We start from the raw sequence: 25,513 nt of genomic DNA, 5'->3' as shown, positions 1-25,513 counted from the left end.
AGGTCTACCAGACCCATGGGCATGGCACCTGGAAAGAAACGGAGGGCTTCATTAGCGCTGATATTATTATTACTATTACTAATATTGCAAGAAGTAGATGTGGAGGAAATAGGGTGGGTAGGTTGGGGGGAATTAAAGAGGGGCGTTTTGGCACGGGGACCCATGGGGGTCCTCCAGGGTGGGGGGCGGGTCTCCTGCGCCTCGAGCCTCCGTCCCCGCCCTCCTGCCCCCCCCCCCCCCCCGCTGCTCCTGGACCCCCACCCCCCTGCTTGGGTCGGGGGCCGCGCACGGGTCTCTCTCGACTCACCGGCGGGGAATCCTTCCCACGCGCTTCCTCCTTCCTCCTCCTCCCGGCCCCTCCTCCCTGCTCGTGCGCTCCCTCCCTCTCCTCCCTCCCTCCCGGCCGCCGCCTCCTCCTCCTCCTCCTCCCTTTCTCTCCCGCTCGCTCTCTCCCGGCCCGGAATCCATTCCGGCCTGGGAGCCGGAGCGGCCTGGCCGCCGTCTGCCCGACCCCGGCGCCCCGGGCCGCCCTCCGCGCGCCCATCTGCCCGGTGCGCCCGCCGCCCGCCCGCCGCCCAGGTGAGCGCCCCCGCCCCGCGCCCCGTCCCAGCGGCGCTGGGAGCCCCGCCCGGGACCACCCCGGCGCCGATCGCCGGGCCGCGGGGCTCCGGTCCCCACTCCGCCCCACCCCCGGCGGGACCGCGGTCCCCGAGCGCCGGGCGGGCGCGCAGGGCTCGCCCAGGTCGGCCTTTTGTTGTGATGCCGCGGAGGGAGGGAGGGGGCCGGGCGGGGGCTTGGGGTCCTGTCCCCGCGGGGACCTCCTCCGCCTCCCCCTGCCCCCCGGAGCCCCTTGAGGATAGCCAGCCCGGCCCCAGCCTCCAGGCCGGGTCTAGGCCAAATCCGAAATCTGAGCCAGGCGGCGCCACCTCTGGCCACGGCGCGGGGCCTGGTGCCCGGCCCAGGAGAGGAGGTGGGGAGGGGTCCCGCGGCACCCAGGCCTGGGGGCGCCTGGCTGGGCACCGGAACCTCTGTCCTCCTGGGGCTTTGGGCAGGGCCTGGTGGGTGCCACTGGCTTGGAAGGGGACTGGGCCAGACTGTGCTCGGGCCCTCTGGGGCCCAGCCCCCAGACTCACCCCTGATGGGGCCCAGAGGCCTACCTGCTCAGAAGTTGACAAAAGTTTTGGGGTTTCACCCCCAGGCCGGGTCCACCTGCCCGCCTGGCCCGGGTTGGGCGTGGGTGTCCTTGCTGGCGATCCTCAGAGAACTGCCTTCCCTCTCCGAGCTGGAGGGTCTTCACCCGTGGCCGGTGGGCCTGGCGGAGGGGGTGAACCTAAGGACCTCACCTGTGGGGTACCGGTTCCCTCTCTGGGGCTTTCGGGCCAGCTTGAGCGTGGACAGAGCCTGGGGGGCCTTGGGGGAGGCTTTCTGAACTCCAGGGATTCTGTACGATTGGAGCGTGGTCCCTGGGTGAACTGGGATGAGTCCAGGCCCCGACACAGGGAGTGAGTGGAGATCAGACTGCTTTCAAGAATGGGCAGGGCTGGTCCTCCTGCTGCTGACCCTCTTCTCAGCCTCCTGGCTGGGGAGGCCAGACGCCTGGGCTGCTCATGCCACTGGGTGACCTGGGCCAGGGGACCTGCCTCTGAATTCCCATCGGTGGAATGGGAATCCTTGGGGCAAGAACCTACGTGTTTCTGCACGGAGGGGCTTGGCATGTAGTAGGTGCTTAATAAATGAGCACTTCCCTGGATTAATTTCCTGAAGTGGGTAAGGTCATAGGCCCTCAGGGGAAGCCACCTCATACCCCCTGCACAGCCCTGCCACCCAGCCGCTGTGTGACCTTAGGCAACTCCCTGCTCCGCCTGGCCTCCGTTTTGAAACGGGCCAGTGAGAGCGATAGCTGCGAACATCTACTGAGCACCTCCTGCGAGGCAGGGACTCCTGCTTGTCCTCATTTTGCGGATGGAGAAACTGAGGTGAAGAGGGGGGGAGTGACTTGGCCAGCGCCTCGCAGTTTGGCACCGGGATTAAAACCTAGACCTCGGGGACCCCAGTCCAGATGCCCTCGAACCCCTCCAGGGTCGGGGCAGCAGGAGTTGCCCAGTGTGCGACCAGGCACATGGCATTGTGGGAAAGGACTATACCGGTGGGTGATGGCATGGGAGACACGAGGCTGTTTGGTGATGTGTGTTGTCTTGGTGATGTGGTCTTTCCAACCCAGGGAGGTGATTTATGGTGTGTCATCTCTCTCAGCTGACTGTCTGGCCAGGTCCTCCTGGGTGGCCCCTGGGCCTTTGCTCCCGACGTTGTCCCTGCCTGGGCTGCCCTGTCCTCTGAGCTGCTTATCTGCTCTTGCTCTTTAAGGCTTAGCTGAAGGCCCACCTCTCCCAGGAAGGCCCTCCTCTGCCACCTCTCCCCCTCGCTGTCTCCTCCTCTCCCTTAGCCTCTTCCTGGAGCTCGAACTATCCCTAGCTCACAGCCAGTTCCTGCTTTTGCTGCTTCCCTGATGGTGCCCTGGGAACCAGGCAGGAGATGGCTCAGTGACCTGCTGACCCACACCCTCTCACGCCCCTGGCCCGCAGTGGACTCTGTGTTTCCCAAACCCATCTTGATACAGGCCTCCATGACCATTGAGCGCCGCCCGTGTCCTAGGAGCTTTGAACTCAGGCTGAGCGGTGTGGGGAGGGGGCTGGCAGTGGGAGCTGGAGGGAGGCGCTGGGAGGCTGCCAGGAGGTGGTGCTGAGAGGAGCAGCAGTTCACTTAACAAGGGGACAGGGTGCTCTTTCTTTTGCTCCTGATACTGGTGGGGAGGCGTTGACCGGGGAGGGTTCCTGCTGGGGAATTGTGGAGAGATCCCTGGCGTCCCAGAAATGTGGGTCTAGGGGGTGAGCCAAATGGCAAACAAGTTGCCAAACGAATGAATGTATAATCATGGATGTGATAAAGGGCACAGAGAAAGGTGTGGGAAACAGAGGATCTTGAAGGAAGTGCGGAGGAGCTGGTCAGGCGTGGAAGAGCTAGGGGAAGGGCTTGTCAGAGGAAACTACGTGTGCAAAGGCCCTGTGGTGCAGGAGTAGGTGCTGTTGTGGAGAAACAGTGGGAAAGCCGGTGAGTCTAGAGCACAGAGAATTCAGAGGATTGGGTGAGAGGTGTTAGCAGCAGGGCCGGACCATGTGGGCCTTGAGGAGTAGTTTGGCCTTCATTTCACACTGGGGGCTGATGGGGGTCCCCTGTGTGAACAGCTCCATGCGGAAGGCCAGGGGTACCGAGCTGGCCAAGGCATCTGGTAGCACTAGATCTGTGGGATGGACTCCAGGTGTTCCGTGGAGGCCTAGATCGGGTCAAGAGGAGGAGGCGTTTGAGGCGGGGCTTTGGAAGTGGCATAGGAGTTCACTAGCAGGAAGGCAGGGGAGAGTGAGAACTGTGGGTCTGGGAAGTGCAATGCAGGGTAGCTGGAGGCTGGGAGTGAGGTGGGGAGCAGTGGAGGGGCCAGCTGGAGACCAAAGGTATGGTGAGGGCTCCGGAGTCAGACAGGTCTGACCGTCTTCACTTGTGTGTCTTTGGGTCACTCATTGTATCTGAGACTTCGTTTCCTTGTCTTGAAAATGAGGACAATAACTACCTCCCTATTAGGCAAGGGTGAAAGGAGGGCTGTGTGCCCCGTGCCTGGCACCAGGAGGCACTTGCTTGGCATTACATTGGGCAGGTCGGTTGGCACAGTGAGTCTCGCCTCGCCAGCTGTGTGGCGAAGGCTTTGCGTGATGACCTCACTGAGTCCGGAGGTGCTGGTCTGGGCAGGACTGTCCCAGGAAGGGATGCTGGCAGCCAGGGCCACCGTGTTCGGGGTGAAGTTAGCTCTGCCCTGACCTCTCTGTGTGCGGAGGCTGACCCGGGAGGGAGGGTCCAGCTCACCCCAGCTTCTTGAAAGCCTGGCCTGGGGCGAGGGCGGTTCATTTTCCAGATGAACATACAGCGGGGAGAAGCCTCTTGACTAGACCGTGACTAGGGTCTCTCCCTGTGGACAAGTGACCCGGCTGAGCCGAGGCTGTAGGGCTCTGGACTCCTGGTCCGGTGCTGGGAGCTGCCAGGAGCCTCCCATGTCACTGTGGGCCTCCTGCGCTGGGCCTTTCCACCAGAGCCTCATTTCCTGCCTCCGTCATGTGATCCCCCACTCTTCCGTCTCCCTTTGGGCTCCCAGAGCCCTTCACTTCCCTTCCACGGTCCCCGCCCCCTTATCTCCCTGGTAAACGGTCTGGTTTCCACTTGAACCCCTGGGGGAGGCACTTCCTCTGGGGCACCCCAGTTTCCTCATCTCTGAAGTGGGGTGCTATGTATGAGTCATGGCTCCCACGATCTCGCGAGAGGACTGGCACCATGCGCTTCATGCGTTCACCTGATAAATACGAGTGGGGAAGAGCCAGTCACGGGCTCCAGTCCTCCTCCCTCTGGCAGCTGGCACCCCTCCCCGTGACTCCGTTTCTGAGCCTGTAGAATGGGCACGAGGCTTGCGCGTAGTAGGGCCCAGAGGAGAATGGAGCGAGGCTGTGCCTTAGGGGCTTCCGTGGTGGCTGTTGGCTGGCTGTGTGTCACTGTTCTGGGGGAGGGTGGTCCAGGAGATACCTCCGGTGTCCGAAGGCCAGCCATGCAGCCTTGCCGAGCCTCGGCCGCTGCACCTCTCCCCTGTGAAGATTCAATCAGCTCACGTCCCCCGTGGCTTGACTCTCTTGGATACTCAGGAAATGCTAAGTCTTTCTTTTCCTCTTCTCTTCCCTCAGGGGGGCTCATCTATTACCCAGTCTTGGGTGATTCTCCAGCCCTGGACTGCTGTGTTAGAAGCAATCTGAGGCTCGGTCTTGGCTTCATGGGAAAGAGCACGGCGATAGATTTGTAATGCCTGCCGTGGGCAGAGGATGAAAGAACATCCCTGAGTTTGTTGTTCCTGATCTATTCTGGCCTTCTCTTCACAGATGGGGGAAATGAGGCCAGAAAGACCCAGGACACAGTCTCCAAGCCGGGAGGAAAATGCACATCTTTTGTCTTTCTATCCAGGGCTCTCCCTACCCAGTTAGCCAGCCTGCCCCTTCCCACAGCCTGGGTGGGGCTGAGCCAAGGGGTCAGGGATTGGAGAGGACCCTAGAACTGGAAGCCAACACCGCCATTTCCCTCCTCCTTGCTGTGCGGCACGAGTGACTTCCCTGCCACCTGGGCTCTTCCCCCGCCCCTCCCCCTGGAACTACCCAGATAAATTCTAGAATGAGATGAGAAGCCAGAGGGAAGGAGAACTGGGTGATCTTGGCCAGCTCCCTTCCTGCTCGGGTCCTCAGTTTCCTCATCTGTGGGGCGAGGGTTCTTCCCTCTCTGAGGCTCTGTGGTGGGGATCCTACCCCACAGGGTGGGCCAGGCAGAGTGCTCTGCTTTGCTGCCCGCCGTGGGGCTGGTAAGACACTCTGGGAGTGGGTCCTTTGAGCCCTCAAGCTTCCAGTGCCGGGGGCGGGAAGTCGGGGTTGGGTGGTGGGTGGGAAGTTCGGCTTCCCCGTTAAGGGTCGGTTGTCTCCTCCTGGGCTGCTCTGTCCAGGTGTGTGGCCTTGACGTTCACTCTGTTCGACGTCAGTGTCTTTGCGTTGTGCTCTTCCCACCCAGGGCAGAGCGGGCGGCCCATTCCGTCCCTTCCCCCATCGTGGGGAGGGTAGAACTTTAGTTCCTAATACATCGCAGAGGAGACTGAGGCTCAGCAAGGCCAAGGGCTGGGGCCATGGAGTGAAGTGTGAGCCCAGACTTCCGGCCTCTGGGTGGTTTTGGACACCCGAGTCCGGCTGCCTGTGCACCAGCGTGGCTGAAGTCTTTCCCTAGGCGGGGCGGAGCGTGTTGCTGGGAGCAGGTATCGCGACTCTGGACTTGCAGGTCTGACCGATGGATCTCCACTTGGGTCTGGAGTACTCCGATCTCGCAGGGAACCCTCAGGTCTCAGGACTGGCGTATCAGGGTGCTCAGTGGATGTTAGCAAGGCCTTTGGAGCTGGTTGGATCTGGGCTCGAATCCTGGCTGTGCCCCTTGTTCGCTGTGTATGGTTGTGGGGAAATGATGGCGGTGAGCTTTAGTTTCCCTGCTTGTGCAGTGGGAGGACAGTACCAGTACCGGCTTTGACACGGTGATGTGAGCTTCAGGTGAGCGAATGTGTGCCTGCTCTGTCTGGTGCAGGGCCTGTACCCAGGACATGCTTACTATTTCTGAGTGCCTGTGATTAAGAAGGTAGGTCCCTGGCAAGGTGGGTGGCTGGGCCTCTGTAGGCCGAAGGATTCCAAGGCGTGAGCCTGGACACACCTCTGTCCATGGTGGCCTTGACCTGTGGGGTGGGGCTGAGGAAAGGTTAACTAGAGACAGACAAGGGTGGTGGCAGGATAGATTGGAAGTCACCAGCTCTAACCAGCCTGCCTGAGCCCAGCTCCCGCCTCAACCCTTGCCCACCTGTAACTCCTCATGGCTTCTTTGTGCCCTCATCCCTGACATTCCGTACTCTCCCCACCCCCCCGTCCCCTGACCCCCAGATGCCTCCATCTCTCCAGAGGTGGCCGCTGGGTAAGCACCGGCACTTTGTATCTTTGCCCACTTGGCCTGGGAGGCAGCTGAGGCGAAGAGAGGCCAGGATGGGCCCAGGCTCCATAGCCCGGGCTCCTGTAGGGGCTGCTGGTCTGGGCCAGAGCTCTGCCCTCTACCTTCTCCCCCATCACCTCCCACATTTCCCTTCCACTCAGGTGACCTTTGGCCTTTCGGAACCACTGGCTGCCTTCCTGCTCACCCTGGGATGTCTAGCTTCCATGCCTTGGCCTCTGGGGGTCCCACAGCCTCTGTGCCCTTTCTCTCCATACCCGGCCTCTGTCTCCCACAAGCTTTTCCTGACCATCCTCTCTGCCCTCCCTCAGGGCTCTGACATGTCCTGCCTTAGTTGGCAGGCCATTCGATTCTTCTTATTGTTTAATCCTCACCCGAGGGCAAGCTTAGAGAGAGAAGGGGAGGGGGGTGGAGAGAACGAGAGAAAGAACCATGTGAAAAACGTCAATTGGTTGCCTTCCCTATGTGCCCTGACAGGGAATCGAACCTGCAACCTTGCAGTGCACTGGACAACACTTGACCAGGTCAAGCCAGGTGTTCTCTGTGCTTGGACAGATGGAACTGAACCTGCCCCCTCTCCCCATCCCCGTGAGCCCCCTCTCATAGTCCCTTAAAGCCTCAACGTATTGCCTAAAGGGGCATCTGGAGGTTCAGAGAGGTGAACTGACTTGCCTGAAGTCACACAGCCTGGAAGGCTGGCAGAGCTGGGAGGGTTCCTTTTAGGAGTTAAAGAGGCAGGCCGTGTCCACATTCCCTCCGCTTCCGAGTGCAGAATCAGATACAACCAGGATCCTGAAGGAGCAGTGAGCCACATGGACAAGCCCTGGATTCCTTTAATAGTCATTCATTCCTTCAGCACCCGTGAACGCCTGGGTCTGATCTTCACAGAATCCCTGAGAGGCAGAACTCCTGGCTCCATCTCACCAAAGAGGACACAGGCTCAGAGGAGCCAAGGTACTTGCCCAAGGTCACCCAGTGCCTGGATTTGGACCCAGGGCTTTCTGAGCAGCACAGGCCTGCCCCATCCTCCAGGCTGAGTCCTTCTGTGCCCCCTGCCTGACTCCTGACCCTTCCCCAGCCCCTCCCCGTTTCTCTCAGGGCAGGGTGAAGGCCAGGCGCCCCTCCTGTAAGCACGCCGGCCCCTAGCCCAGGGTCTTCTCCTTCTAACTGCTGTCATCCAGCAGCTGTGTGGCTCCGTGAATCAGTCCACCTTTCTGTGCCTCGGTTTTCCCATCTGGAAGACGGGTCACGTGGCAGTCTCCACATCCTGGGCTTGTTCTAAGAATCAAGTGAGTTAGTGTGCAAGACTTGCTCAGCAATACCAGCACATAGTGCGCTCTCAATAATAAATGTTCCTTGTTTTATTACGATTTGCATCAACCTGAAGAGGAACGAACGGAATGACAGCCCTGTTCTCTAGATAGGGGAACCGAAATCAGAGAAAGGAAACGGGGTCCACCAGGCCTCCGTAGGGTGTCACAGCCAGAGGTTCCTGGGGGGACATCCCACTTTCCAGATGGGGAAACTGTCCCCTTCCAGGACTCAGTTTTCTCATCTGTACAGTGGGTCTGTGCATATTGTGAAGGAGACAGTCTCATCACATTGTGCCAACGTGGCTCCTCCCTCAGCAGCCAGCCAACTAGGAGGGGAGTTATTCTGCCGAGGCAGGTGGGATTGTGCCCTGTATACTTTGCTGGGCCTGAGTAGGAGGCTGATCCAGGCCTCACCAGGCCTTCTGGATGCCCTGTGACTGCTGGCACCTAGGACCCACCATATCACCTGGCCCACTTGCCTCTTTGGCTGTGTCCTTTGGGCAAATGGCTTCTCTTTTTTTTGAGCCTCAGTTTACTCATCTGTGAGATGGGTGCAGGAATCCGTTCCTCACAGGGATGTTGAAAAGACCTGATAATCTCATTCTTCTCACATGCCTGCCCATGCCAGGCTTACAGAGAGTGCCCAGGCAGTGGTCAGGGGCATAAAGATGGCAGGATTCTGATTGGCAGCTGGGGAACAACATTCCAGGCAGAGGATCCATGCAAGCGAAGGCTCTGAGGGGGGCAGCTTAGGGAGCACCCTGTAGCCAGGAGGGGTACGTGGGTTTGGACTGGCCCTGTGCGAAGTGGGGTATCCGTGCCGATGGATGAGGTTGACTCTTCTGCTTTTCAGTCTTTAGATTTCCTTTCGGTCCTCGGGAGCGGACACCTGCCCTCCCCACCCCCACCCCTGCCAGGTGCTCCCGGAGGCCCTGGAACCAGATGAGCCACCGTTCTATTTGGGGACAATTCTGCTGTTCCCGTTTCTCTCCTGTGCCCTAGATTTAGAAACAACGTGGGTTTGGTTACCATTTGGCCATTTGCACAGAGAGGCCCCCTCCGCCTATACCTCAGGTCTGTGGACTGCGCCGGCAAAGTGGGACTTGGCACTGCCAGGGGCGGTTGCTCCTGCCCTCTGCCCCTGGGTTTTCCGGGTAGGGAGTCGGCAGCTGGAGTCTCGATTACCTGCTGGTGATGTCTGGCCCTTGTGCTGGGTGCTGGGGACCCCAAAAGTACACTCCGGGAGCCTGCTCACTGCCCTGCCCTGGGGGAGTGCCGTCTGAACCGTGGCAGCCCATCACCAATGCCAGAAGGGCTTCCCGGAGGAGGTGACACCTGGCCTGAGGCTCAGTGGTCAGCAGGGACTCAGGAGGAAAAAAGAAGGCTGAAGACTCGCTGGGGAGAACGGGCAGCCCGCGGGGCGAAGATCTGGAGGTGGGCAATCGTCTGGTGTGTGCAGGCAGAGCCTGAGGAGGGGGGGCGCTGCAAGTCATGTTCAAGGCGTGGTTAGAGGATGGGCAGGTGGATCAGGCCCAGGGCTGCAGGGAGCAGGGCAGGCCTCCTGCGGAAGGTGTGGAGAGAGGACAGAGAAGGGTCAGACTGGGCTCTGGGGCTCAAGGACTGTTGTCAAGGGAAGGCTGGGGTTCCGGATGGGGATCAAGAACTTCTGCTCGGGGCGGGAGGTTGAGGCTGGTCTGGGGCTTTGGAGGGAGTGAGTCAGGGAAGGCTTCCTGGGAGAAGTGGTGCGTGTGACATACCTGGAAGGCTGGGACGATTCTCTGCGGTGAGGTGGGGCTTGAGCACGGGCCTGAAGGTACTGCAGGAGCCGTTCCTCTGGTTGGAGCTCAGAGGCGCGGAGGAGATTTAACCTGAGAGGTGGCCGGTGTCCGTCTGTGGAGGGCCTCGAGTACCTGCTCCGACGTCTGCCTGCCGCCCTGAGGCCGTGAGGAGAGGCTGCTGTAGGCCCGACGTAGCCAGCGCTGTGGGAAGTGCCTGGCTCAGGGGAGTGTGGCTTTGGTGAGGTGGCCCTGGTGGCTTCCCCGAGAGCTGATGAGCCTGGACAGAAGGTGGGTGCTGGCTGGCTAGGCAAATGGTAGATCTGGGTTGAAAGGGGAACAGTGGGGTGAGGGCTGGGGGGGCCTCTAGCCTCTGGCCTGCCTGCCCTTACGTCCTTTCCCTGCAGGTGCCCTGACTGGCAGGAAGTGGCGGGGACGTGTTGGGGCCTGGCTGGCAGATTCCAGAAGTGCCGGGAATATGCGCTGGGAATAAGAGCTCCGGGTGCAGGGGCCAGCCTCCCTCCCATAGGCAGCCTCCCTGTGAGGGGCAAGGCCACCTGTGCTTCCAGAAAGGCCCTCCACCCTCTTGAGCCCACAGGGTCCCTACTCCAGACGGGGGGTGCTGAGAGCTGTAGCTGTCGACTCTGGTGCCAGATGGGCCTGAATGGCCTGAATGGTGTCAGATGGTCTTCGCTGGCCGGGAGATCTGGCCTTTCTGAGCCTTGGTTCCCCCATCCACAGAAATGAGGGTCATGCCAGGGCCTCCCTCCTGGAGAACAGAAATGAGATGTTAGAGGGCCGCGCCCAGCACCAGGCCAGCTCCTGCGACGGGGCTTACTGGGGGTTCTGGGACTGGCTGGGCAGCGGAGGGCGACTTCCGGCCTGCCCCAGGCGCTCGGCACTGAGCACAAAGCCCCTTTGTGGTGGGACAGATGGAGCCTGGGAGCCCCCACTCTTTGGGGACGAAAGGGCCACCTGCCCCTCCTCCTCACCAGTTCCCGAGGGGGAAGGAGTTTCCTCAGACGGAGAGGATGGGAACTGAAAGCTGGTTTGTGCAGGAGGAGCGAGCGGCCAGGCCGGCTGCAGCTGCTGAGTGAGGCCACAGTCTGGCTGGTGAACGTGGGAAAGCCATTCCCCTCTGGGACCACCTTCTCAGGGCCACAGGCATCTCTGGCAAATCCCAGGCCCACTGTGCGTGCCCTGTTCACTTACCCATCCATCCATCCCTCCCTCCATCCATCCCTCCATGTGCTCACTCACTCATTCATTACCGAGTGCCGGCTCCACGCTAGGCGCTGTGCTTTGGGCCACTGTCTGCTCTGACCAGATGGTGCCCAGTCATCCCAGCTGTTAACTGTTCTGAATCTGACACCCACTCCCACGTGCTCAGCTGTGCGTGTGGCAGAAGTGTCCCCTGCCCTCACCAGACATGTACTCATCATACAGTGAGTGAGGGATGTGCTAGGACTGTGGGCGGGGCCAGGAAGGAGAAGTTGAAGGTCCTCGTGTGGGCCGGGGGGGGGGGGGGGGGGGGTCCGAGAGGACTGCTGGGAGGAGGTGGTTTTTGCACTGAGACGCAGAGAGCAGGCTGTCTGGGTGTGCTGCCCTTTAAGCAGGTGGTCGGGAAGGGCCTCTCTGAGTAGGTGTCATTTCAGTAAAGCTGCCGAAGGAAGTGAGGGGATTAGGCGTGAACATCCCGGGAAGTGAGGGAAGGACAGAGGGCCCGAGGCAGGGGTGTAGCGCACATTCTCTGCGAAAGGGGAAGCGGGGAAGCGGAGGTGTGGAAGCGGAATGAATGAAGGGCGGAATGAATGAAGGGCGTGGGCTGGTGGAGTCCACTCACTGTAAGGGCCGGAGGGCCCTGAGAGGACTTTGCTCGCAGTCTTTGAGTTCAGGGGCTGTGAGCCTAATAAGCAAAAGTTACTGGTTCCGATGGACCCCTGAGAAAGCTTTTCTGCCCCCGATGGGCCAACCTTCGGGAAGAGGCTGGGTGGAGGGAAGGAAGGGGATTCAGGATGTGTTTGGAGGAGGGACTGACAGGGCTTGGGACTGGGTTACATGGGGGCCAGGAGGAGTCATTCTTCCTCTCTTGGCTGCTGATCATGAGGTGCTGGGCTCTGCCTCAGACCTCGGTGGGGCTCAGGATCGTGTTCGCTCCCCTCCTTCCTAACACATCTGGAGGCACACGGGCCCTCACGCTGTCCTGAGGGCTGGACTGAGTCCTGCTGCTGCTCTCCCTTAGCCTGAACTGGCAGGACCCCACCCATTTCACAGATGAGAAAGCCGAGGTCCCTGCCCCCGGTGCTGCGAGGAGGGCCAGGTGGAACGGTGCCTGTGAGCGCCGAGCCTGGTGCCGGGCTAGCACAGCATCAGCAGGCGCTCTTGTTTAGTATCAGCAGGCAGTGTCGTTCCTGTGGGGAGTAAGGACATGTGTGCGAGTCTGGGCTCTGGCCATGTTCACCCCGAGAGCTGGGCTTTGGGGCGGGGCCGGAGGTGCAGAGGGTCCTCTTCTCGGTCACTCAGGACCCTGGGATTGAAGGACCCGGAAGCCATCCCAGCACCACTTCCCACGGGGTGCCCATGCCACGCCTTAGCGGGGGACAGAGCAGGGTTTTACACGCGTCTCCTGCTGCTGTGTCCTGGGCCGGTGCCGCCACCTCCCGCCGTGCCCTTGTCTCCGAGGTTCCGGACTGTGGCGGGCCCTGGCGGGAAGGGATGCTGCCCTCCACAGTGCAGGTCCGGCTGGGCCCCGGGCTGGAAAGGGGTCCCCTTCCTGCTCAGGAGGGAACCTGAGAACTTTCGGGGCCTGGACCAGTCCCATCTCTGCAGGACTGAGCGCCGCGGTCTACTGTGCTCTCCCCCGGCTGCTCCCCAGGCTGCGGCCTCTTCTCCGGGGCCCCCTCCCTCCCTCCGCCAGGGCCAGGCCAGCGTGAGCCTGCAGCGCCGCCCGCCCGCCCGCCCGCCCCGCCCGCCACACTGGCAGAGCCGGTTTGAGGCCTGTCAGCCCCCGGCGTGTTTGCGGCAGGAATATGGGACCAGACATGTCCGGGCCGCCCTGGCCCACAGACAGCCCCCGGCTCCGTCGTCATTCGCTCCTTGCTCATTCAGCAAACATTCTCCGGAACCTGGTCCCCGTCCCAGCGCCTGCCGGGCGGGGCTCTGGGTCTGAGGCCGTCCCAGACGTGCACGTGGCTCTGCACGTGGCTCTGCACGTCAGGGGGATCGGAGGCCCTGCCGCCTGGATGTGCCAGGCCATGGCAGGAGAGCGCAGTGGTCGGGGCACAGGCTGTGGTGGTGCTGGACAGACCCAGGGCAGAGATCCTACCCAGGACCCCACTCATCCTGTGGGGTCCTGAGTAGGATCCATTCATCCATCCATCCCTCCATCCTTCCCTCCATCACTCCATTTCCACCCCCACCCCCTTCCATAAATACCCGTGTTTCCCCGAAAATAAGACATCCTCCGAAAATAAGACCTAGCGCATGGAAAGATAAGACATCCCCTGAAAATAAGACCTAGTGCAACTTTGGGAGAAAAAATTAATATAAGACACTGTCTTATTTTTGGGGAAACGGGGTATTTACTGAGCCCTGCCATGTGCCAGACAATGTTCTAGAGGCAAAGAACCAACCGGACAGAGGCCCTGCTCTCGCACAGCTGACCTTCTGGGTGAGGAGACAAAAGCCCCACAAAGGAGGGAAGTGTGCACACCGTTTGGAGGGTGACACGTGCTGTGGGTCAGAGGTGAATGGCGAAGGTGTGAGGCGTGGGTGTGGTGAGAGGGGGGCCCTGGGAGGAAAGACCTCTCCCAGAAGCTCACATCTAAGCTCGGGAGGTGAGTCTCGTTGCTCCAGGGGTAGCGAATGCCGGTGGAGGAACAGCAGTGCCAGGGCCCTGTGGTAGGGAGGGCCGGACTGGGGGAGTGTGGGAGGAACAGCAGGGAGGGCAGGGGAACAGGACGGGTGAGGGGGAGAATGGAAGAAGAAAAGGGCAAACTGCCCCAGGGACCAGTGAAGGAGGGTCTCTGGGCCATTACGGCTTTTAACCGTAATGCTGGCTTTTAACTGCGAGGGAAATGAGGGCCAGGGGATGGTTCTAAGTGCATCTGGCTACTGTGGAGAACAGACTGTGGGAGCCGGGGCTTGGGAGGCGGGGAGTGAGAGCGGAGGCAGGTAGATTACTGTGTTAGTCCAGTGAGGGGAGGGCGATAATGGTTTGCCCAGGGTGGGGGCAGTTGGTGGAAGGGGGAAAGGGGCTAAACATTATTTTGTTTTGTTTTGTTATTTAATTTAATCTTCTCTTTAAAACTATTGTGTAGGCATATTTGTATAATGAACCCCCATAAACCCATCACTGAGCCCCAAACACCATCAACCCACGGCCTGTCCTGCCCCCTCCACACCCATCTGTCGCATCCCCATCCTGTGCCATTGGAAGCAAATCCCACACGTCATGTTTCATGTGTCAATCTTTCAGTATGTCTGTCTGAGAGAGAAAGTAGCCACAAAACCATAATTCCTCCAAAAGAAATGAGCAGCAATTCCTAACGTCACCCCAAATCCCCTTCTCTGACATGCATTAAAAAAAAAAAAAAAAAAAAAAAAAAAAAAAAAATATATATATATATATATATATATATATATATATATATATAATTGATTTTTTACAGAGAGGAAGGGAGAGATATAAGAGAGTTAGAAACATCTATGAGAGAGAGACATCCATCAGCTGCCCCCTGCACTCCCCCTACTGGGGATTGAGCCCACAATCAAAGTACGTGCCCCTGACAGGAATCAAACCTGGGACCCTTCAGTCCGCAGACCGATGCTCTATCCACTGAACCACACCGGTTTTCGCATCCCACATGCATTTTTGGATGCGTCTGGGCCTCCCTCTCTTTACCATAAAGTGAGCTTCTCGGCGGCCCCTCCTCCCGGCCCCAGGTGAGACGCTGGGCAGGGGGCCTCACAGGTCGTAGGTATTCAGCACGTACCAGCGGCTGCTGTTACGGATCGATGACACACCCTGACGGGACATTTGCTTACGTCTGGGCTCTAAGTACCGTATTTTTCGGACCATAAGACGCACTTTTTTACCCCCAGAAGTGGGGGGAAAAAGTCCCTGCGTCTTATGGTCCAAATATAGCCTACACATATACTTTTAAAAAAAAGTTTTTTTACTTGCCCGGCTCTGTGTGGTCTCTGTGTGCTTTCCCGGCTCTAAAATGCTTCTAAATGCTGCTGTTTACTTTACAGGGTTGATTACATATGTTTATGACTGTGATGTTGGGTTTTAATGCACATAAAATATTTTAGGACACTATTTGTTTCAGAATCTTTTTTTCTTCATTTCCCTTCTCTAAAAACTGGTGCGTCTTATGGTCCGGAGCGTCTTATGGTCCGAAAAATACGGTAGTTCATGAATAGGAATTCCTTTAGTCCTCACAGAAATCCTTTTGGTAGTTTATTATTTCTGCCCCTGTTTTATGGGTGAGGAAATGGAGGCACAGAGAGGGGGAGCAACTTTCCCGAGGTCACACAGCTAGAAAGGGCCGGAGGTGGGTTTTGAACCTAGGCAGTTAATCCCCATGGTATGGGGGCTATGTGAGCCCAGAAAAAGGGGCCGGGGAAGGGCAGGTGTTGCGTGTGGTCGGATCATAGGTACACCGGAGGTCATGTGGGGGCCCCCGGGCAGCGGCGGTGGATGGGGAAGCTTCAGGGAGGGGTCAGCAGGTGCGAAGGTCTGGAAGCGAGGGGGTAGTTGTGAGCTGAAGGGAGCGTGCAGCAGGCCCTCCTCCATCCTCAGCCGAAGCCTTGTGAGCTTTATGGGTTTTGGCCGTATTGCGGACCACACGATGGGGAGGGTTGGACCTTCCCAAGGGCGCACGTCCAGGTAGGCCGCCTGCGGGCTTTGAGAGCGGGGCAGGGGTTAGCTCAGGCTGACGGTGTGCGGGCCTGCCCACCAGTCTCCCCGAAGGGAGTTACTCTGTGTGTGTGGGGCGGTGGGGGGTGGGGGCCTGTGTGTTCTCGGCAGAGAAGCAGCCAGAGCTGCTGGCAGGAAATAGCGGGCCCGTGGGCAGGGGCCAGCTGGTGACTGTCCCCCCAAGGCCATCAGCCAGCAGCTCGTGGGGGTGCGGCAGCAGGGAGGCCCCGGAGAGATGACCTTCGAGAGGTTGGGAGAGAACATAACGTCACCTCAGTGTTCCCTGTGCTCACCCCCGGACGCTGGGGTCTGCTGAGTCCTGGGCACGCCAGGGCCTCCGTCCAGGAGCAGGTGCTGAGGCCCGAGGGGAGGCACGACTTGCCCACGGCCACACGGGTCCTTCCGCTCCGCCCTGCGCTGGGCAGCCCTCACCAGGACAGGCCAGTGGGTACCTGGCCGGTCCCTATACCTGCCCGGTCTGTGGTTTGGAGCCAGCACCTCCTTCCTTTCCCAGCGTCCCCTCTGCCCAGCGCGCTCGGGTCTGCTGCTCCGAGAATCTTATCTTTAGTCCCGGGGCCCACACCCTCCTTCGAGGGCCAGCCTCTGCCTGGCCGTGTGACCGGGCCTGGGCACGCCCCTCCGAGCTCTCTGCTCGCCTGTCCAAAGGCCAGCGTGGCCCAGTCAGGCCGGGGCCCGCTCCGCCAGACCTCTCACCGGATAACTCCCTGCACCTCGGGCTGTCCCACCCGAGGGGCTCCGCAGTGCCGGGCCCGCCTCCCGGCTCCCCCCCACGCCTCCTCCCGGACGGACGCAGCGGAGAGAGGTGGCTCTGGCATCACTGGGATCTGGGTTGGCATTCGTCTCTCCACTTCCTGGCTGGGGCAGCTTCCTGGGTCCTCCATGTCCTCAGGACTGAAACGAGCCTGGACACAGCTTGTTCCCGGGCTGCTGGGAGAATTGAAGGGATGGCACGAACCCCAGGTGGGAAGATGTGGGGGGGGAGAGAGCGTGGGTCTCAACACCCTCATCAGCAGGCCCCGTCCCACCTCCCCGGCCCGCACTGGAATGGGGGCTGGGCCGGGGCTGAGAGGGCCCTGGAGCTGACCAGGCAGAGCCCAGCTGCAGGCTGCTTTCCTGGGCCCTTCCCAGGGGTTCTGGGCAGCACCCCTCCTCAGGGAGAAGCTCAGAGTGGGAGGGGCTTGTAACCCAGCTGCTAGAAGGTGGAGTTTCAATCACATCATTAACCTGTCGGTGCCTCGGTTTCCCCACCTGTGAAATGGGATAATAGGAATGGCACAGCATAGGTGCTAAATAAATATTAACCATCATTCATGCCCTTCTCCCCCCCCCCCCCCCCTCCCCGCTTGGAGGCAGGAGTCCTTTCTACAGTTAAAAAGCCATGTGTAGCTGGTTTGGCTCAGTGGGTAGAGCGTTGGCTTGCGGATTGAAAGGTCAGGGACATGTACCTTGGTTGTGGGCACATCCCCAGTAGGGGGTGTGCAAGAGGCAGCTGATCGGTGTTTCTAACTCTCTCTCTCTTCCTCTCTGTTAAAAAAAAAACAAAAAACCTACGAGTAGAAAAAGTACCCAGTTGAGTAGGTGAGTTTTTGAGTCTGAAGGGAAACAGTGGAATCAGGCGAAGATGGCTGCCCGCGGGAGCTTCTCTTCCAGTGTGGGAGGGAACGGGGAGGCAGGAGAGGGGTGCAGCCCCCTCTGTGAACTGGGCATGTTGGGGTGCCCTCCCCCATGCTGCTCCAGCCCCGCTTCGTCCTCTGGGCAGGCCGTGCTGGGTCCCTGCCCACGGGGCTGTGGTGAGGAGGGTGGGGGTCCGTGGGGGACCCGGCCTTGGGCGTCCAGGGGGCTCGCATATTCTCTCCATACATGGTCGTCTTGGGCGTTGTGGCCTGGGCCAGCCACTCCCCCTGCTCCAGCCTCCATTTCCCCGAAGGGAAAATGGACTGTCCCTGCCTTAGGATACCAGCGAGCGCCAGTGGGAGCAGTGCCATTGGTAAGAGGCTGATAGTGGTCTGGGGCCGGGAGGGCCGGGAGGGCCAGGGCTCCCAGCTGGCCCTCTGCTGTCTTGGATGGTGGCCAGGGCACCTGAGCCGCCTTCTGCCCCCTCCTCTGAAAGGCCCGTGTGGCCGGGTCCTGGTGAGAACTGGAGAGCAGAACAGTGACAATGGAAATAATAATGTTAGTGGCAACAGTCACAGCACGGCCTGTGTGCCCAGGGCTTGGCATGGGTAAGCGCACTGGCCTTTGCTACTGCCTGGGAATGACTAGGGGCATCTTTATGGTACTGAAGAAGGTTTTTGTTTTTTAAATATATTTTATTGATTTTTCAGAGAGGGAGGGAGAGGGATAGAGAGCTAGAAACATCGATGAGAGAGATATATCGACCAGCTGCCTCCTGCCCCCTCCACCCCCCCCCCAAATGGGGATATGCCCGCAACCAATGTACATGCCCCTGACCGGAATCGAACCTGGGGCCCTTCAGTCTGCAGACCGACGCTCTATCCACTGAGCCAAACAGGTTTCGGCAAGGTTTTTGTTTGAGAGGAAAGGAGGGAGAGGGAGAGGGGGAGGGGGAGGGGGAGGGGGAGGGGGAGGGGGGGAGAGGGAGAGGGAGAAATATATTGGTGTGAAAGAGAAATGTTGGTTGGCCACCTCCCATAAGTGCCCAACCAGAGTTCGAACCCACAACCTGGATATGTGCCCTGACCAGGAACTGAACCTGCCACCCCTCGGCATACTGGATGACGCTTCAACCACTGAGCTACACTGGCCAGGGCTGAAGGAGGTTTGGGTTGATTTCCCGGAGTCCTCCCTGTGTCACAGCAGGGCCCATGGTGCTGTACCCACCTGGTTCAGGCAGGTGCTCGATGGGGCCTTGGTGCTCCCCTCTCTCCGAGGCAGGACGATGGCTGCCAATGGGCCTCCTCCCTCCTCTGTCCCCACACATTCCTGCCACACCTCCACCACCCACTCCCCCCGAACCCCGCCTTGGGCCATTGTTATCAGGAGACATTCCTGGCTGCCTGAGAACAGCTTCCACCTGGGGCCCTGCTGAGAGGGGTGCGTTCACTGATACAGGCCCTGCCAGCGGCTCCCCTGGGGGATGGGCCCCGGGCAGGAGGCTGAGAAGCCCAAACAGCCTGAGCCTGCCTGCGGGTGCTGTCTCTCATGAACTGTGTGACCTTAGGCAAGCGGCTTGACCTCTCTGTGCTCGGTTTCCTCCTCTGCGGATGGGGCTGTGCACACGGGGTGCAGCGGGTCTCCCGGGCGCGTGTGCTCGGTTTCCTCCTCTGCGGAGTGGGGCTGTGAACACGGGGTGCAGCGGGTCTCCCGGGCGCATGTGCTCGGTTTTCTCCTTTGCGGATGGGGCTGTGCACACGGGGTGCAGCGGGTCTCCAGGTGCGTGTGCTCAGTTTCCTCCTCTGCAGATGGGGCTGTGCACACGGGGTGCAGCGGGTCTCTCGGCTCCTGTGCTCGGTTTCCTCCTCTGCGGATGGGGCTGTGAACACGGGGTGCAGCGGGTCTCCCGGGCGCATGTGCTCGGTTTTCTCCTCTGCGGAGTGGGGCTGTGCACACGGCTGCAGCGGGTCTCCCGGCGCGTGTGCTCGGTTTCCTCCTCTGCGGAGTGGGGCTGTGCACACGGCTGCAGCGGGTCTCCTGGGCGCGTGTGCTCGGTTTCCTCCTCTGCGGAGTGGGGCTGTGCACACGGCTGCAGCGGGTCTCCTGGGCGCGTGTGCTCGGTTTTCTCCTCTGCGGAGTGGGGCTGTGCACACGGGCTGCAGCGGGTCTCCTGGGCGCGTGTGCTCGGTTTCCTCCTCTGCGGAGTGGGGCTGTGCACACAGGGCTGCAGCGGGTCTCCCGGCGCGTGTGCTCGGTTTCCTCCTCTGCGGAGTGGGGCTGTGCACACGGCTGCAGCAGGTCTGCCGGGCGCGTGTGTGTTGTGCAGTTCTTGGCCTGGTGCCCGGCACACAGGAGTCTCTCTACCCGTGGAGTAGCTGTTGTGATCACCTGAGAAGCAATTGTCCCTCCTCCTGTGGGCCCCCAGGTTAGACTGCCTCCGTGTCCACCTCCTGCTGGGGGCACATTGAGGGGGTCCCTGTGGGCTTTCTCTCCTCCAGGCCTGGGGGCCCAGGAGAGGGCAGAGCTGAGAGCTATTTTCAGAAGCCGAGAGCCTGCTGTGTGACCTTAGGTTGCACCTCTTCCGCTCTGAGCCTCCTGTTTCTGGTCTGCTCTGTGAGCACTTGGACCTGGGTAAGGCCCTAGGCCCTCGTTGCCCCCTCACCGCACTGTCTGCAATGCCTTCCTTGGCTGGGCTTTTGCTTGTCTTTCCCTCTATAGTGCCTGGCCCATAGTAGGTGCTCAGCTAAGCTTTGCTGAAGGAGCCGATCGATGCACAGTGATGGGCTTCGCTGTTCCCCGGCTCTTTGCCAGGGGCATCAGCCCCCGTCCTCTCTGCTTGTGGAACTCCTGTCCTTGAAGCCCTTCTCAAATGCTGCCTCTGCTAGAAGCCTTTCCTGGTGCCTCCCGGTCGGAGGGGATTGCTGGTGCCCTAACACGTGGTCCGAGGATCTCTGGGGCCCCTGTTGCAGTCCTCCTCGGCACACGCAGTTCCATGTGAATAATCAACCGGACCCACGCACTTACACTTACGAGGAGCCGCCGTGGTGGGGAGCCCGGTGCCTGCGGGGTCTTATTTAATCCTCCACAACAGCCTCGCAAGGCAGCTGTTACAATTCCCCTTCCCTTCGCAGAATCCAGAGGCTCAGAGAAGGGACGGAATTGCCCAGCTATGAGAGAGCGAGCCAGGATTTGAAACCAGGTAAGCCTACATCTTTTTCTTAAAAGGGAAAGAAAAAGCATTGATACACACACGGTAAAAAAAAAAAATAATAATAATTCAAGCAGTACAAAAGAAACGGGAAAAAGAAGTCTCTGCACCCAGGTCTCTCTGCCAGAGCCGTCCGTGAGAGGTGTTTCTGGTGTGTCCTTCTAGGGAAATCCAGGCCTCGGTAAGCGTAAATGCCAGAAACGTTATTTAAAAAAAGCACACACACCCTGCTCTGTGCTGTGTTCTCTTAACAGGGTAACTTGGAGATAATGTTGTGCTGCTTCCTTCTTTTTTTAAAAAAAATTTAAATATTTATTGTCGAAAATTTTATGTATTGCTTCTTGCTTTTTCTTTAAAAATATATTTTATTGATTTTTTTACATAGAGGAAGGGAGAGGGATAGAGAGCTAGAAACATCGATGAGAGAGAAAAACATCAACCAGCTGCCTATTGCACTCCCTGCCCCCCCCCCTCCCCCGGGGATGTGCCTGCAACCAAGGTACATGCCCTTGACCAGAATCGAACCTGGGACCCTGCAGTCCACAGACCGACACTCTATCCACTGAGCCAAACCCGTTTCGGCAGTTCTTTCTTTTTCATGGTTGCATACAGCTCATTGTGTGGATGGAGACCATGCTTTATTTAATCAGCAGCGAATGCTTTGGTTGTTTCCAGACTTTGCTTGATTATAGACAATTCTGTGGTGAATATCCCCAGTCATAGGCTTAGCGCTCGTGTGTGAGAGTGCCTTTCGGATGAATCCCACGTTGCAAGGCCATAGGGCACATGTGTCAAACACAAGGCCCTCGGGCCAAATCCGTCCCGCCAGGCCTTGCAATGTGGCCCGCACCGCGCTGTCATCACTGCACTCCGCTGCGTTTCCATCACAATGACAGTTTATGACTGTTCGGTAAACCATTCGGCCCGCGATTTAGGCTGGATTTTAGATTTTGGCCCCTTCTCTGATTGAGTTCGACACCCCTACCATAGGGTGTGTGCGGTTGTAATTTGATGTATGTCACCAGGTACCCCCCAGGGAGGCTGTGCTGATGTACCCTCACCCCATACTGGCCGGTTCGCCTCTCTCTCACCAACACGGGTTGCTGTGGACTTTTGGGATCTTTGCCAACCGAACAGGTGATCAGTGGCCTCTGGTATAGTTTTCCCCCCACAAACATTAGTTTTTAATTTTTATTTACTTCGAAGAAGTTTTCATTGAATTTATTGGGATGACATTGGTTAATAAAACCATACAATTCTATAAGACATCATCTGCCTACTGCATCCGTTAGTCACCACCCAAGTTTTTTGTTTTTTTAATAGTACAGCTTTACTGAGAAATATTTTACATACCAACCAAATCACCCAATTAAAATGCATAACTTAATGTGTGTGTTTTTTTAGTATATTCAGAGTTTTGCAATCGTCACCACAGCCAATTTTAGAATATTACCCCCCAAAGATACTGGGTACCCATTAGTCACTCTCCACTTCCCCTCACACCGTCTTCCCCCTCCCAGGCAACGGCGAGTCTAGTTTCTGTTTCTGTACATCGGCCTATTGTGGACGCTTCAATGAAATCATACAAGATGGTGTCTTTTGTGTCTGGCTTCTCTCACTTAGTATAATGTTTTCAACATTAACTCATGCTGTTGCAGTACTTCATTCCTTCTTCTTGCCAAATAATATTCTGTTATATGGAAATGTCACATTTTATTTATTCGTTCATCCAGTGATGGACAAGTGGCTTGTTTCCACACTTCTTGGTTATTATGAGTAATGCTGCTAGGAACACTTGTGTACAAGTTTTTATGTAGATTTTTTCCCCCTTCTTGCAGAACTTCTGGCTCATATGCTAACTCGGTGTCTAACTTTTTGAGGAAATGCCAGACTGTTTTCCAAAATGGTTACACCATTTTACATTCCTACCGGCAATGTGCAAAGTTCCCAGTTTCTCCACATCCTTGCCAACCACTTGCTGTTATCTGTCTTAATTGCAGCCATCCTAGTGTGTGTGAAGCATTATCTCATTGTGGTTTAGATCGGCATTTCTCTAATGACGAATCATATGGAGCATCTTTTCATGCGATGATTGGCCCCTGGTATATCTTCCTCTGGAGAAATGTCTGGTCAGATCCTTTGCCCCCTTTTTAAATTGGGTCCTTTGTCTATTTGTTGTTGAGTTATGAGAGTTCTTTATATATTCTGGACACAAGTTCCTTATCAGACATGTGGTCTGCAAACATTTCCTCCATTCTTCGGATTCTTTTTACTTCACTAATGGCCTTCTTTGGCACATCAAAGTTTTTATTGTTGATGAAATCCAGTTTAACTTTTTTGTTTGTTTGTTTGTTTGTGTTCTAAGGGTTCAGTGTGATCAAAGGTTTGGTGCCTATATGTTGTTATAAGAATTCTAAAAGGTGTTCCCTGTACATGTAGCTTTGTGGTCCGTTTTGAGTTCATTTTTGTGTGGGGTTTGAGGAAGGAGTCCAGCCTCTTTGCTTTGCATGTGGGTATTCCCTTGTTTCTACACCATTTGTTGAAAAGACTGTTCTTTCTCCATTGAATAGTATAAGCACACGAGTCAAAAATCAACCGAGTGTCAATGTGCAGGTTTATTTCTGGACCCTTAAATTCTGTCCATTGATTTCTAAGTCTGTCCTCATACCAGTACCACAGTGTAGATTACTGGAGCTTTGCAGCAAGTTTTGAAATTGAGAAGTGTGAACCCTCAAACTTTGTTTTTCTTATTTAAGGTTGTTTTGGCTATTTCTGGTCCCTTGGCTTTCCATATAAAATTTAGGATCAGTTCTGGCTTCGGCAGCACATAAACTAAAATTAGAACGATAGAAGATTAGCATGGTCCCTGTGCAAGGATGACATGCAAATTCGCGAAGAGTTCCATATTAAAAAAAAAATTAGGATCAGTTTTTTAATTTTTGCAAAGTACCTAGTTGGAATATTGATAGGGGTTCTGTTGAATCTGTGGGTCAGTTCGGGGACTTTTGCCACCTTAGCAATGTTTAGCTTTCCAATCCATGAATATGGGATGTCTTTTTATTTATTTAGATCTTTAATTTCTTTAAATAATTTTTGTAGTTTTCAGAGTTTAAGTTTTGCACCTTTTTTGTTAAAAAAGTATTCTTCTGATATTGTACATTGTTTCCTTAATTTTATTTTTGGATTATTCATTGCTAGTATATATAAATACAATTTATTTTTATAGTGTGATCTGATAACTTACAATGTTGTTAAACTTGTTTACTAGTTCTAATAATTTTTTTAGTGGGATTTTTAAGATTTTCTATATATTATATAAGACCATTTCATCTGCAAATAGAGATAGTTTTATTTCTTTCTTTACAATTAGGATGCCTTTTATGTCCTCTTTTTTCCTGGCTAGAACTCCAGGACAGTGTTGAATGGAAGTGGTGAGAGTGGACATTCTTGTCTTAGGGGAATGCATTCACTCTTTCACCATTAAATATGATGTAAGATGTGGGTTTTTCATAGATGCCCATCATCAGGTTGAGGAAATTCCCTTCTATTTCTAGTTTGTTGAGTGTTTTTGTTATAAAAGGGTGTTGGATTTGTTAAATACTTTTCTGAATATATATTGAGATTATTATGTGGTTTTTGTCCTTGATTCTATTGGTTGGTGTATTACATGAATTGATTTTCAGAAGTTAAACCAACCTTGTATTCTTGGGGTTAGTTTCATTTGGTCATGATGATAATTCTCTTTATATATTGCTGGATCCAGTGTGCTAGTATTTTATTGAAGAATTTTACATCTTATGTCCTAGGGAATAGCAGCCTGTAGTTTTCTTTTCTTATGGTGTTTTTGTCCACTTTGGGTATTAGGGTTAGTTCTGGCTTCATAGAACCAATTGGGAAGTGTTCCTTAGTGAAAAATTCGTATTCTTTCTTTTTCTTTAGTGTATGTGTGTGTGTGTGTGTGTGTGTGTGTGTGTGTGCGCGCGCGCGTGCGCGCGCTAATCTTCACCTGTGAATATTTTTTTACCATTGATTTAAAAAATATATAATTTTATTGATTTCAGACAGGAAGGGAGTCGGAGAGAGAGAGAGAATCGTCAGTTATGTAAGAAATGATTGATCAGCTGCCTCCTGCATGCCTCCCACTGAGGATTGAGCCCACAACCTAAGCATGTGCCCTGACCAGGAATTGAACTGTGACCTCCTGGTTCATATGTTGGTGCTCAACCACCAAGCCACACTGACCAGTCTCCCACTGATTTTTAGATAAAATGGAAGGGAGGGATGGGGGTGGAGAAAGAGAGAGACAGAGGAAGAGAGAAACATTGATGTGAGAGAGACACATCAATTGGTTACCTCCTGCTAGTGCTCCAACCAGGGCTGGGGAAATGGATCTGCAACTGAGGTATGTGCCCTTGACCAGGAATCGAACTCGTGACCCTTTGGTGCTCAGGCCGATGCTATACCACTGAGCCACACCGGCCAGGGCTGTTTCTTTAAATGCTCAATAGAATTCATCAGTGAAGCCATCTGGGCCTGGTTTTTCCTTGTGAGAAGTTTTAAAATTACTAATTCAATCTCTTATTTTAATTTTACTCAGATTTTCTATTTTGTCTTAGTTTCGGTGGTTTGTGTTTTTCTAAGAATTTGTGCATTTCATTCAGTAGTAGGTTATTCAGTTTGTTGGCATAGCATTCTCTCCTAATCTTTATTTCTATAAGGTTGGTAGTATTATCCTCTCTTTCATTCCTGATTTTAGTAATTTGAGTCTTCTCTCTTTTTCTCTTGGTCAGTCTAGATAAAGGTTTGCCAATTTTGTTGATCTTCTCAAAGAACCAACATTTGGTTTTGTTGATATTCTCTATTTTTTTTTCCCGACTTCATTAATTTTTCTGCTCTAATCTTTATTTCCTTTCTTTTACTTGCTCTAGGGTTCATTTGATCTTCATTTGCCAGTGTCTTAAGGTGGAAGGTTAGGTTTTCCTTTTTTTTTTTTTTTTTATAATATATTTTATTGATTTTGTACAGAGAGGAAAGGTGAGAGATAGAGAGC

General features: G+C 56.0%; 1 protein-coding gene and 1 non-coding gene across 7 annotated transcripts in view; both read left to right on the top strand.

Annotated features, from left to right (window-relative positions):
- The first annotated feature begins 393 nt into the window (after positions 1 to 393).
- The window catches only part of SRC (SRC proto-oncogene, non-receptor tyrosine kinase), a 53,375-nt gene continuing 28,255 nt past the window's right edge, over positions 394 to 25,513 (top strand). For 3 of the 6 annotated variants that reach the window (XM_045574149.1, XM_036417844.2, XM_036417840.2), the window contains exons 1-2: positions 395 to 579; positions 20,387 to 20,454. The gene's annotated coding sequence lies outside the window, so the exon portion shown is untranslated. Of the gene's footprint in view, positions 580 to 20,386; positions 20,455 to 25,513 lie in introns of all 6 variants that reach the window. The other 3 variants (XM_036417846.2, XM_036417845.2, XM_036417842.2) reach the window with 2 other exon arrangements.
- LOC118708513 lies at positions 23,272 to 23,374 on the top strand. Its single transcript, XR_004984593.1, has one exon. It is a non-coding gene; the product is annotated as a U6 spliceosomal RNA (small nuclear RNA).

This window comes from Pipistrellus kuhlii, unplaced genomic scaffold, assembly GCF_014108245.1.
Source record: "Pipistrellus kuhlii isolate mPipKuh1 unplaced genomic scaffold, mPipKuh1.p scaffold_m20_p_6, whole genome shotgun sequence".
NCBI classification, from domain to species: domain Eukaryota; kingdom Metazoa; phylum Chordata; class Mammalia; order Chiroptera; family Vespertilionidae; genus Pipistrellus; species Pipistrellus kuhlii.
Note: the sequence above shows the minus strand (reverse complement) of the source record. Positions and strands in the feature narration are given on the sequence as shown.